Here is a 14,281-nt window from a genome sequence, read left to right as displayed (position 1 = left end):
GTCCAGGTTTCTAATTTTCTCATGCCTTGCAAGAAGAATGTTGCCCACCATAAATCTGCTCCACAGAAGCCTCAGAAAGGAGCCAATCATTAGACTGAGGAGTCTCTATTTCTATATTTGCCAAATTTTTAATGGTGAGCATGTATTAGTTTTGTAATGAAAACATGTTTTTAAGAGATAGAAATTTCAACATAAATTACCTCAAAAGCTGTTCTTCTGTAATAGCAAATACACAAGTTGGACACAATTATCAGAAGCACTTACACAATTATCTGCACTAGGCTGGGCATGGTGGCTCACACCTGTAATCCCAGTGCTATGGGAGGCTAACGCAGGGGGATTGCTCAAGCCCAAGAGGTCAAAACCAGTCTGGGCAACAGAGTGAGACCCTGTCTCAACACCCTTCCATGGCCCCTGCCAAACAACTGCACTATACCAGGTCCTGTGCAAAGCCCTTCACAGACTTGAGTCATGTAATCCTCACAGCAGCCCCTAGAGAGGGACTCCATTTTACCAAAGAAAAAACAGCATTGGAAATGTACAACTGAAAGAAGGAAAGACAAGAAAAGGAAGGAAAGAAAAAAAAAAGAAAAAAGTTTTGTCAAGGTTCCAGATAAAGAGAATATTGCCTGGAAATTAGGTTACTACTAAAGATTATTTTATTTTTAATTTCCATCCAATGACTATATTCTGAGCACCTGTATGTCAGGCTCTGAACTACAAAAAGAAACAGGTGTTCTGGTGGGGAGGCAGGCACATGGACAACTAAATATAAGATAATGTGATACGTTCCTTTAGAGTGGGCTATGCAAAGTGCAGATATTAGCCCATGTGTACCGTGTCTGAGGAAGCAACAGTTCCACTCCACTGTGTGCCAAGCTTCATGCTTGAGACCTGATAAATAGTACTTCATTTATACTGCATGACAACCTCAAGGGGTGCTATTTTTCTCTGACATTTTATAAATGAGGAAAATCAAGCTAAGAGGTTATAGAGCTTATCCAAAGTCATATAACTATTAAACAATAAATCTAGAATTTGAACCCAGATCTATTTAATTCTAAAGTTTGGGTGCTTTTCACTATGTTGTAAAGGTAGAAAAATACACTCGAGTCTGGGCGCGGTGGCTCACGCCTGTAATCCCAGCACTTTGGGAGGCCGAGGTGGGAGGATCACGAGGTCAGGAGTTCGAGACCAGCCTGACCAACATGGTGAAACCCTGTCTTTACTAAAAATAACCAAAATTAGCTGGGCCTGGTGGCATGCACCTGTAATCCCAGCTACTTAGGAGGCTGAGGCAGGAGAATCGCTTGAACCCAGGAGGCGGAGGTTGCAGTGAGCTGAGATAGCGCCACTGCACTCCAGCCTGGGTGACAGAGCAAGACTGCATCTCAAAAAAAGAAAAGAAAAGAAAGAGAGAGAGAAAGAAAGAAAGAAAGAAAAATACAGTCAAAGCCCATTTCACAAGTTTGGGTTTTTTAAGATTGGACAATCTATCTGTATTTAGAAACAAAATCCCATATTCACATAATGAGGGGTCCTTCCTTAATTTCCTTGTCTTCCTCATTCTTTCTCCACACAAGCAGACCAGGAGGCAGCATTTTCCAAAGGACAGGGACACAGGAAGCTGCCTTGTGAAAGAACATGTGTTTCAATTCCAAAGGACATAAGCTACAAGCTTAATATATATATAAATATATATTTTTTACATATTTTTAAATCTCTGCAGACCCTGGAGATTTGCTGGATACACCATTCTCTCCCTCCCACCCCCTTTTTGCAAAGGAGCTCTCCATCAATCATATTAGGTCCTCTGTCTTTCCCCTCTGAAACCCAAATTCAAACTATTGACCCTAATCTTACCTCTGGAAAGGTAATGCAATGTGTTTAAAACTCAGGGAGACAAGAGGCTGTGAGACCTACATGAGAATAAGAAGCCTTCATCGTTTAACCCAGAACTGCCACAAATTCTCAGGAGTATAAGGCTGAAAAAAAAAAGGACCACTTATACAAAATGACCTTTTTCACTTTACTTACATTAAGCAGAGGGAAGTAAGTTTTAGGACAAATCTATCTAGGCAAAATGTCTGAGATTCTCAGTGGGAAATGTGCACCTCTTTCTTTTTGTTCATCCAGACCTTGTTTTCTATGGGAAAAGTCACAAGGCCCCTGGGGCACAGGATACCCCATGAAGATATAGATATTTCAGGAAAGTAGAACCAGCAGAATGAGAATATTTTGGGCCAGGCGCAGTGCCTCATGCCTGTAATCCCAGCACTTTGGGAGGCTGAGGCGCATGGATCACCTGAGGTCAGAAGTTTGAGACAAGCCTGGCCAACATGCTGAAACCCCATCTCTGCTAAAAATACAAAAAATTATCCAGGCGTGGTGGCGCTTGCCTGTAGTCCCAGCTACTCGTGAGGCTGAGGTAAGAAAATCGCTTGAACCCGGGAGGCGGAGGTTGCAGTGAACCAAGATCATACCACTGCACTCCAACCTGGGCAACAGAGTGAGGCCCTGTCTCAAACAACATCACCACCAAAAAAAAGAAAAAAAAAAAAAAAGAATGAGGATATTTGGTTCCAGGGCAAAGTCCTTCTGAATTAAACAAAGGATCTAACCAGTGGGTGGGAATACCAGAACAGGGTTCAGATGTCCTGGGAAAAGGATTGGCTGACAGCCTTTGGAAAGCATGTTGAGGTCCAGAAAGAACCACCATTTCTAGCAGTGAACTAGAAAGAAAACCAGAGGCCAGGACAGAAACTCAGACAGACCACATTAGTATCTGTAGAACAATCTCCTGTCTCCTGCTCTCCTACTTTCCAAGGTTTCTTCCAAATCATGTTGCACACCATTTACAGAAGAATTATTTCGCTCTCCTGCTCAAGAACTTACTATAGCTCCTTGTTGCCTCCTATTACTGAAGTGATCATACATCCTGATTTGCTCAGTCTGTCTTACACTTATTATCCTTGTGTAATTATTAATGGCATCTCCTATTGCCCTCAATAGTGTTCCATTTGGTTAATTAATCATGTGGTTACCATATCTTCTACTTACTTCAAACTTCTCTGCCCAATTTGCCATTCTCTTTTATGCCCAGGAGTTCTCAAATAATTCTGTGCTAATTTAAAGGGATTACACTATATATACCATTATAGGTTGCCCCTGCAAGTTGAGTAGAACTCTTTACTGTCCTGAGCCATAATTCTTAGATATTCTAATAAGTTACATGTTTAGTAAATTACATATTCCAGTAAGCACAAACTCGTTTTTGGAGCTGCAATGTTAAACACAGGTGTAGTGGAATCCTGACTTTGCCACTGACAAGCTGTGTGGCCGTGAGCAAATCATATCTCCTCTCTCAAATGTTAGTTTCCATATCTGTAAGCACAGAGACAATCATAGAACCTAACTCATAGGGTTAGAAATCAGCTTTAGGAAAGAAGATCCAGGTAAAGTGCTTATTACATCCACACTGGCTAATGGTAATGGTTATGACTACCTCCCACCAACATCCCACTCAGCACAATGCTGTCTGATAGATGGCTCCACTACACAATGAGTCCTCACTTGCAGCAATGATACGCTGTATGCATTGATCACAATTTGGAGCCTTATTTGGCAAATGCTGGTGTCTTAGGTAGTGTTCCGCAGAAGCAGAGACTTAGATGGGGATTCTTTTCAAGTGATTTTTTAGGAGTGTTTTCTGGAGAGGGAGCATGAGGGATACAGGAGAGAATATGTGGGGAGGGGAGGAGATATTAAGCAAGATGTGATCTCAGTTTCAGATGACCTTCAGTTTGATCCCATCAAGAAACTCGGGAGCACAAAGTATATTATAATGTTAGCCCTAGTTTTAGCAAGTGGTCTCCATTAGTTTGTGATATCCATGTGGACCTGTTATTTCCCACTATGCCAGACAAACTCATGAAGACTCAGGTGGTTTGTGCATTTAGTATGTGTAAATCAATGCATTTTTCAAAATCCCAGTTTCTTCATTTCCAAAATGGCAATGGTAATACTTATATTGTAGGTTGTTGTAAGGACTTAGAAATAAGACTCCTAATCCTGACAGTAAATGGGCACATTTTTTCCTCTCATCAGTCACATTTCTCTAAGTGTATTACCCATGGTATCTAGGTTCTTACATGTCTTTGCTCATGATCTTTCTCCTCTCACACTTACCCCCAACCACGACCCCAGAAAACAGTGCCTGAGCACCATGCATAACACACACACACACACACACACACAAACACACCCTTCCCCTTAACGTGCACCCACGTATCCTTTACTCCAAGCTTCCCACTTCAAAACCCTGGTCCAAGTCTCACCTCTTCCATCAGCCTAACAGATTTCCTCAAATTGATATTCACCTTGCCTTTCTCTAAAATACTTTTCTACTTAATTCCATAGAGTTTAACATTTAATTGATTCCTAATTGTTTAGTATTTGTTTGGTCTCTTCTAACAAGATTTTAAATTTCTACTCCTCTATCCCAACCCTGCTACAGAACTCAGACAAGACTTAGACATCATTTTGGTTAGATTAAAAAGTATTTATTGATGAGAAGGACAGTGAAATAACTTGGTTGACCATTTCAATTCTCAGATTCTCAAAGCTAGCAAAATCCTCCCCTGTGATCCAGAGGTGCTCGGCTGACAACCTGAACCAATAGTGCATGTAAAATGAATGATAATGGCTTCCCCTGTAATTTAGCTCACAGATGAATCTTAGGTGAGATTTTTCCATTGAGTTCTAACAGTTTCTGAAAATTGGTGCCATAGGAGGTGCAAAGTGGAATGCCCAACACAGCTCTGATTATCAACTGCGGTCTATGCATGCATTACAATAACAACAGCAGGGTTAGGTTGCTTTCAGCATCCTGAAATCTCTTATGAAATCAAAGCTTAAGTATTTAACAAGTACGGTGTGTCCTAATTTATGCAATAGGTATACCTCTGGAAAGTTCATGTAAATTGACATTTTTGGAGAGAGAGAATCAAATTTTATTTAAAATTCCCTTGGAGTATTCTCTAAGTGATGGTATTATGATTTGGGGAATTTTCCTGTAAATAATTACTTATTTATTTAGTTAGTTAGTTTTATGTAGAGTTTTTGGTCCTTTCAAATCAGGATGTATCTATATTTTACTCTCAGACTTTTAGAAAAATAAATGAAATTAGAAAGCTACCATTATTCAATATTATTCCTTTTTTTGTCATCTTTTCCCCCAGTTTAAAATAGGTGAATTTACTTATTTTAAAATATCATCCATTTTATATCATAAAATATCACCACACTTTACAGATGAGACAATGAAAATTCAGAGAAGTTAAATACCCAGGGTTACAAAGGCTGCCATAACAAACTACTATAGGTTAGGTGGCTCAAAGAAGAGAAATTTACTTTCTCACAGTTCTGGTGTCAACAGAATTTATTTCTTCTGAGATCTCTCTCCTTTACTTGTAGATGGCCATCAGGTATGGACTGAATGTTTGTATACTTCCAAAATTCATATGTTGAAGCCCTAATCCCCAATGTGATGGTATTTGGAGGCGGAACCTTTGGGAGGTTATTAGGTTTAGATAAGGTCATGAGGGCAAGGTCCCCATGATGAGATTAATGCCCTTATAAAAGAAGGAAGAGCTCTCCCTCCCTCTCTCTCTCTCTCTTTCTCTGCCCCCCTCTCTCTCTCTGTGCATGCAGGTACCAAGGAAAGACCACACGAGGATATAACCAGGAAGAAGGCCCTCACCAAGAACCAGACCAAGCTGGCACCATGATCTCAGACTTTCAGCTTCCAACATGGAGAGAAATAAATGTTCACTGTTCAGGCTACTCAGTCTATGGTATTTGCGTAGTAGCCTGAGCTAAGACATCAGCTTCTCCCAGTGTCTTCATGTGCACTCCTCTATGTGTATCTTTGTCCTAATTGCCTCTTTTTACAAGGACACCCGTCATTGGATTAGGGCCCACACCAATGATCCCATTTGTCTTTATCACCTCTTTAAGACTTATCTCCAAATGTAGTCACATTCTGAGGTACTGGGGTTAAGACTTCAGCATATGAATTTGGGAGCAGGACACAATTCAGCCCACAACATACAGCTAATGAGTGAAGAATCAGGACTAGAACCCAGCAACCCCAAGACCTACTTCAAGACTCTCTTCCACTGTACCTCTCTGTCTATATTGTTTTCCTAGCTACATGTTGTTTGTGGAATTAAGAATAAGGTATCAAGTAAATATAAGTTTTCATCTACCTTTAAATGTTTCATCTACGGGCATTTCTTCTATGGTACAACGTAACTGAAAAAAGCTTTGCCTTCTACAAAATTGCACATGAAGAGTAACAGAGTTTATGGGGAAAATAAGGTTGAGCAGACCACTCAGTATCTGTGAAACTTTTGTAATAGAGCACTAACAAATACTTTAACAGTCTTTCAAAAATCTTCAGCAGTTTAATCTCTATTGGCATTTACACCTAGCCTCAAATTAGTCTCCATTATTTGCAACCTTAAACTCCACAGTTTGGGAGTCTTCTTCCAGATGTATGAATTAAATAAGATTTGCTTCTAATAGAAGCCACTTTTATCAAAATTTTAAAATCTATTCCTGAGCTCAGACTTCATAAAGATGTTGTCCTCATATTCTCCCCTAATATTGCTTGTGAGTACCCTGCTCATTGGGACCAGTGACTCTTAAAGTTATCCTACTCTGTAAAGTCCACACATGCTTCTGTCTTCAAGAACTGGTAAAATGATAATTATCATACTAATAGCTACCATTTATCAAGCACATACTATATGTCAGGCCCTCAGCCAAGTCTTTTACACATTTATAATCCTATGACAACTCTACAAGGTAGGCATTTGTATTACTGTTTTTCAGTCAAGAAAACTGAGGCTCAGAGAAGTTACAAAACTTTTCTAAAAACACACAGACACCCAACCTAAATCCAGAAGTTTATAGTAATCTGTGTTAATGGCCATCCTGTTAATGAAGACCCATTATTTCAGGCATTTGTTATCTTTTCCATTTGTATTCTATTGTATTAACTTCCCTCACAATCCAGACTTCTCTGCATATTTGAGGAGCATCATATTTGCCAACATCAAGTCATTAATAAAAACACCGAACAGAGCAGGATCAAGATTAGACCCTTCCCTCTTCTAAAGAATTTCTCATGGTCATACAGTTATACTGTTAATCCATTCCACTCTTTTACCATTTAATCTGCACTGGATACCCACAGGTTTTCACAGGTCTATCATCTTGCTGAGATTAACATACAGTTAGTCAATGCATTTGGTTCTTCAATCAAGCCAATAAAAACAAATGTCTCTGCTTTTCTTTTAGGCACTTACAACCATCAGATATATAATTTGTTTTCAATTATTGCCTAAGGTCAGCATTAAAATTTAGTAGTCCAACTTTTTCTTCTTTTGGTAACATCAATAGCATCACTTCATTTCCTATCTACTGTCTCCACTCACATTGTCTATAACCTCTTGTTAAGTTTGAGCACTGGATTGCTCATTACATCTGTAGACTATGGACATATCCTACGTACTTCACTCAAAAATGGAGGCATGACTCCATGGGAAACTATGGATTTATTTAAATGTAAAATTCTTATTCTATCTTAGTCAAATGTATCCTCCTAGAATATATACCCTACATTTTAGAGTCTAGAGACCATGCTGCTCAACACAGAAAAAAGAAGTTGAATACGACTGCCTTCTTTCCACCTTCTACTAATATTACATTCCAAGTTGTTCATTTTTTTCTTCTCTCTTTGAATATCCTTTTGTAGTCTTTGGAGTTTCCTGAGGTGCAGGACATTTTAAAATTAACCCTTCTGGCCGGGCATGGTGGCTCACGACTATAATCCCAGCACTTTGGGGGGCCGAGAAGGGTAGATCACCAGAGATCAGGAGTTTGAGACTAGCCTGACCAACATGGTGAAACCCCATCTCTATTAAAAATACAAAAAAGTAGCCAGGCATAATGGCAGGCACCTATAATCCCAGCTACTCGGGAGGCTGAGGCAGGAGAATCGCTTGAACCCAGGAGGCGGAGGTTGCAGTGAGCCGAGATTGTGCCATTGCACTCCAGCCTGAGCAACAAGAGCGAGACTCCATCTCATAAAGAAAAAAGAAAAAAAAAATTACGTTGTTTTAGCAAACACTATCTTGGTTAAATAGCACATTAATAGTCTTAATCATATTTTTAACTCAACAAAACATTGTAAACTCTGAAAATTTGGGAATTTAAAATCAAAGCCACAATGAGATACCATCTTATACCAGTCAGGATGGCTACTACTATGAAAAAGTCAAAAAATAACAGATGCTGGTGAGGCTGTGGAGAAAAGGGAACAATTATACACTGTTGGTATGAATGTAAATTAGTTCAGCCACTGTGGAAAGAAATTTGGAGAACTTAAAACAGATCTATCATTCAACCCAGCAAACCCATTACCGGGTTATACCCAAAGGCAACAAGAGCAAAACTCCATCTCAAGAGAAAAAAAAAAAAAAAAGAAGAAAATTAGCCAGGTGTGGTGGCGCATGCCTATAATCCCAGCTACTAGGAAGGCTGAGGCAGGAGAATCACTTGAACCCAGGAGGCAGAGGTTCCAGTGAGCCAAGATCACACTACTGCACTCCAGCCTGGGCAATAGTGCAAGATTCTGTCTCAAAATAATAATAGTAACAATAGTCAGAGATTTTCAACGGGGTAAAGAAGGAAATTGTCTTCTATGAATTCATACAAGGTTGGTTATAGTGTCTTCCTCTATGATTTTTTTAAACAAGAGTTGGTATCACTACAGAGACAGAAACAGGAAAATCTCATCTGATTTCAGAAACTGCACTATATTTTTTCCTGATCATATTCAAAAATCGAATTTTCTATACTTTGCTTTTATTTTCACTAAGAAATGTTCTTTGATAAAAGTGACTCAGACTTTTTATGAAAGCTGAGTTAAGCAGTAAAATAATATTTTATCTTAGCTATTAAAAAACACGCCATTGGATGGGTGTGGTGGCTAACACCTGTAATCCCAGCACTTTGGGAGGCTGAGGCGGGCAGATCACTTGAGGTCAGGAGTTTGAGACCAGTCTGGCCAACATGGTGAAACCCTGTCTCTACTAAAAATACAAAAATTAGCCAGGCATGGTGGCATGCGCCTGTAATCCCAGCTACTCAGGAGGCTGAGGCAGGATAATCACTTGAACCCGGGAGGTGGAGGTTGCAGTGAGCCAAGATTGAGCCACTGCACTCCAGCCTGGGTGACAAAGCAAGACTCTGTCTGAAAACAACAACAACAACAAAACAAAACCAAAAAAAAGCAAAAAAAAAAAAAAAAGTGCCTTCATTCTATGAAATGTGTTAAAGATGGGAGAGTAAATTAAAATTTATGTTCTCACATAAATTTGAAGGATGCTGTTCGAGGCCACAGCCTATTTGCTCATCAACATTCACATCTAGACCTGAAAGCCTGTCACATTGTCAAGAAGACACTACCTTTGGGAATCAAGAAGACACTACCTTTGGGAATCCAATGACTAACTGAAGCCAAAGACAAATTCAGGCTCTCATATTGCTACTCCCAACTGAACTTCTGAACTTTTCACAAGTGAGTGAATCTAAAACATTCCAGGTTGATTCACATAGTTTGCTTGATATAACCTGTAAAAGACTAGAAAGAGAAAGTTAACTCTCCCCCACCAGATTGTAAACCCTATGAGGGCAAGACTTTTGACTCATTTATGGCCATGTCCTTTGTGCCTGGCAAGAAGTGTGAGAAAATATTTATTGCACTAATAAATAAATGCATAACTTTTCCTTCTATACTTGTATATTTTATGTGTAGCATCTAGGCTTCTGCATCTAAAATAATTTAAAGCTTTTTTTTTTTTTTTGGAGACGGAATCTCACTCTGTTGCTCAGGCTAGAGTGCAATGGTGCAATCTCAGCTCACTGCAACCTCCGCCTCCTGGGTTCAAGCAATTCTCCTGCCTCAGCCTCCCGAGTAGCTGGGATTACAGGCATAAGCCACCACGACCAGCTAATTTTTATATTCTTAGTAGAGATGGGGTTTCGCCATGTTGGCCAGGCTGGTCTCGAACCCCTGACCTCAGGTGATCCACCCACCTCAGCCTCCCAAAGTGCTAGGATTACAGGCATGAGCCACTGCACTGGCCTAAAGCTTTTTTTTTAAAGGCAGTCCATATCTGCAGCCAACTGATTTTCAACAAAAGTGCTAAGAACACACATTGGAGAAAAGACCGTCTCTTTAATAAATGATGCTGGAAAAATTGAATGTCTACATGCAGAAGAAAGAAACTAGATGCCTTCTTTTCATCATATACAAAAGTCAACTCAAAATGTATTAGACTTAAATGTAAAACCTGAAACTATGAAACTACTAGAAGAAAATAAGTGAAATGCTTCACAACATTAAATTGGGCAAGGGATTTAAAAACAAGACCTCAAAAGCACAGGCAGCCAAAGCTAAAAATAGACAAAAGGGATTATATCAAAAAGCTTTTGCACAGTAAAGGAAACAATTAACAGAGTGAAGAAACAACCTGCAGAATGAGAGAAGATATTTACAAACTATACATCTGACAAGGGGTTAATAACCAGAATATATAAGGAACTTAACAGCAAAAACAAATAAGCTGATTTAAAATGGACAAAAGACCTTAATAAACATTTCTCAAAAGAAAACATACAAGTGGCCAACAGATATATGAAAAAGTGCTCAGCATAACTAATCACCGGGGAAATGGAATCAAAACCACAATAAGAGGCCATCTCACTCCAGTTAAAATGACTATTATCAGAAAGACACAAGAAAATAAGGGTTAATGAGGATGTGGAGAAATGAGAACACTTACACATTGTTATCTGGAATGTAAATTAGTACAGCCATTTTGGAAAACTATATAGATGTTCCTCAAAAAATTAAAAATAGAACTACCATATTATCCAGCAATCCCACTACTGGGTATATATCCAGAGGACATGAAATCAGTATGTGAAAAGATATTTGCAATTCCATATTTATTGCAGCAGTATTCACAATAGCCAAGATATGGAATCAATCTGTGTATCCAACAACAGATGAATGGATAAAGAAAATGTGGTATATATACACAATGGAATACTATTCAGCCATAAAAAAGAAGAAAATCCTGTCATTTTTGACAACATATATAAGCCCAGAGGGCATTATGTTAAATATAACCCAGACTCAGAAAGACAAATATTACAAGATATCACTCATATGTGTAATCCAAAAAGAAGTTGATATCATGCAAGTAGAGGATAGAACAGTGGTTACCAGAGACTAGGGAGGGGATGGTGGGGAAAATGGGGAGAGGTTGGCCAATGGGTAAAAAGTTACAATTGGGTAGGAAGAATTAGTTCTGGTGGTTTTTTTTTTTTTTTGAGACGGAGTCACTCTGTCGCCCAGGCTAGTTCTGGTGTTTTATTGCATAGTAGGGTGACTATGGTTAGCAGTAAGATATTGTACTACAAAATGGCTAGAAGAGAGGCTTTTGAATGTATTCATCACAAAACAATAATAAATGCATGAGGTGATGCATAAACTATCCTAATTTCATCATTATTCAACAAATACATGTATTAAAATGTCAAATTGTACCCCACAAATATGTATGATTACAACTTCATTAAAAAGTAAATAAAATAATAAAGGCAGCTCGTAAGTAAGAGCAGAGAAAAAGGGAAAAGGAGGTGTTCCCAGCACATCAAAATAGAATCCCAAAATCCAAATCAATGTGTAATGAATGTCTACTTTATAAAATGATTGAGGTTCTGCCTAGTAATGCTTGATTTCAAAATGTGCACACGAGAATTCTTAAAATTACCTGGGCCATTATCTACCTAATCAAGCCCTGACAAGACCAGGAATTGAATGAGTCAGAAACACAAAGCAAAGCTGACTCATGAGAAGGTCAGGCCCATCTACCACTTCCATTTCTCTCCTTACCCGATGTTACCCTTCCACTTTCAGACCCCTCGCCAACTCCTGCTACTCTCTCCTGGCACTCACTATTGCACCCAAAGTGTCACACATGGCTTGGTTTTAGGTCTCTGTATTTCTCCTTTCATCCCACCTATGACCTTTTGATCCCTACATGCAGGCTTGGTTGCTGCCTCCTATTCCTGGGATCTCTCAATTACAAAAAATTCCAAGACAGATATCTTCTTAATGTTCTGTCTATAAGCCAACAGCAACTTTTGAAAGATTATAAGGCCATACAGCAATTTTCTCATCTTTATATCTTTGATAAAGTCATTAACTACAGGTACATATGAACTTGTTGGTATACGTGTGAGCATACATGCCAAAACACACACATACGTATACAGAAACATACACACACCTGGCATAACCAGATACTAGAAGTTTATGTGTAGGTTGCAAGCTCTATAATAAACCATTTTCTGGTATCAAATGTCTAAAAGTATTAAATGACCATTTATTTTATTGGCACAGACTTGTGATCATTATTATTCATGTTGGTGAGCCTATGACATTGCAAGATATTAATGTACTTTCTGATATAGCAATAATTTAGTGATTTCTGAGCAGTTTCAGTAGTCAATGGATTTGAACCAAGTGAAAGCTGACAATTTCTACCTAAAGGATGCTAACCTGGCTAATTTCATCTGGTACTAGCTTGGTGACCAAATGCCCATTTGTTCTTGAGGACTGAGGTTTTTCTTCAATGACACCTGAATGGGGTCTTTAAGCCATTTCTAAAGTAGAGTTTACTACAAAAAAAAAAAAAAAATGGAAATAATCCTTGGCAAATTAACTTAAGTTCACTTATCTATCTGTGCATCTATTTTCTATGCATTCATGTATGACTTATTATATGCAAAGATTTGGAACTGCCTGGCACATCATAAGTGCTATATAATTGTTCATTATTATGATGTGAAAAGAGCATCATGGCCAAGACAGACTTACAGTGTTCTTTGGATAATGAGGCATTTGCCAATGCTTGGGTTTTCTCCTCTTGTTGCTGCCCCTGTATCATCCAGCATTGTCTCCTTTTTTATTTCCATGTTACTTGATCTGTGTTAATCTCGTCTTCTGTATCCACACCAAAATGCTAACTGGAAAACCAAAAAACATGTAGCACTTTAGGGAAATGCTTAAAATGCAATGAATAAGACATTAAGATTTTTAAACTTAATTATAAGATTTAATTCACTGCTACCACTGCTATCTAAATTTCTGCAGGCAGAATGAACTCATTTGACACCCTGTAGCAACAACTCTACCAAAACCATGCTGAAAACTTCCTCAGGACACCCTTGCAACCATATAACCAGTCTCCCAGTGACAGCGGAAGTACTATTTACAGTCCTAGGCAGGCTTACAAAGGAAAGAAGAGCTTCCTGGCAAAGTACACACAATTCAAATGCCCTCTTCTCTATAGTGCTTTTCCTGTCTCTCTTACTCCCAAACTGTGCAACTCAAAGCTATAGCTTGCTATCAGCAAGGTGGCAGAGGGGAGAAAGTGCTACTTCAATTGTTACTTACGTGCTATAAGTTGAACAGCTATCAACTGTTTTATTGATTAATCATTGCATCTCAACATCATAATAGGGTCCCAGTAAACGCTTATTTAATAAATGAATGAAGGTTGGTAAAGCAGATTTTATTCACCAACACAGCTAACGTATCATTCTCATATAAATGGAATTTTATTGCATGCATCACAACTGCTTTATATTATTTCATGGAGAGAGAAACAAACATTAAAAGATATCACCACCTGAAACAAATACATACATTTATATGTCCCTGACAGGGTCAGTTGTGGAACTGATTTGGTTCAAAGGAGCATCCACACACAACTCCATTCCAACATGATTTTATCCTACTGTTTAGATTGTTTTGCTTACACGTAAATCAGAGAGCCTTTCCCTTCTTCAGCAACTGTGAACAAATGAAAACATCACCTTCCGGAACAAATGAAAACATCACCTTGTAACATTTCACCACCATTTAGTTAACTACTGCTTAAACAGATACTATCCAAAATAAGTTATTTCCTTTTTTAAACTAAAACAGTAGAAAAAAATCTGACTTTTGAAATTAGCCAATAAATATCAAAATATATTTTCATTGGAAAGAAAATACCACAGAATATTCAGCAAATGTTTTCTGAAAGCATAATGTAGCCAGAAAAAAACTTGAAATGGAGAGTTTTGAGAAAAT

General features: G+C 38.5%; 1 pseudogene; it reads right to left on the bottom strand.

Annotated features, from left to right (window-relative positions):
• Window positions 1–13,941, bottom strand: part of LOC134809500 (uncharacterized) — a 30,479-nt pseudogene extending 16,538 nt beyond the window's left edge.
• Window positions 13,942–14,281: the final 340 nt, after the last annotated feature.

The sequence above is a fragment of the Pan troglodytes genome, chromosome 2 (assembly GCF_028858775.2).
Source record: "Pan troglodytes isolate AG18354 chromosome 2, NHGRI_mPanTro3-v2.0_pri, whole genome shotgun sequence".
Classification (NCBI taxonomy): Eukaryota; Metazoa; Chordata; class Mammalia; order Primates; family Hominidae; genus Pan; species Pan troglodytes.
Note: the sequence above shows the minus strand (reverse complement) of the source record. Positions and strands in the feature narration are given on the sequence as shown.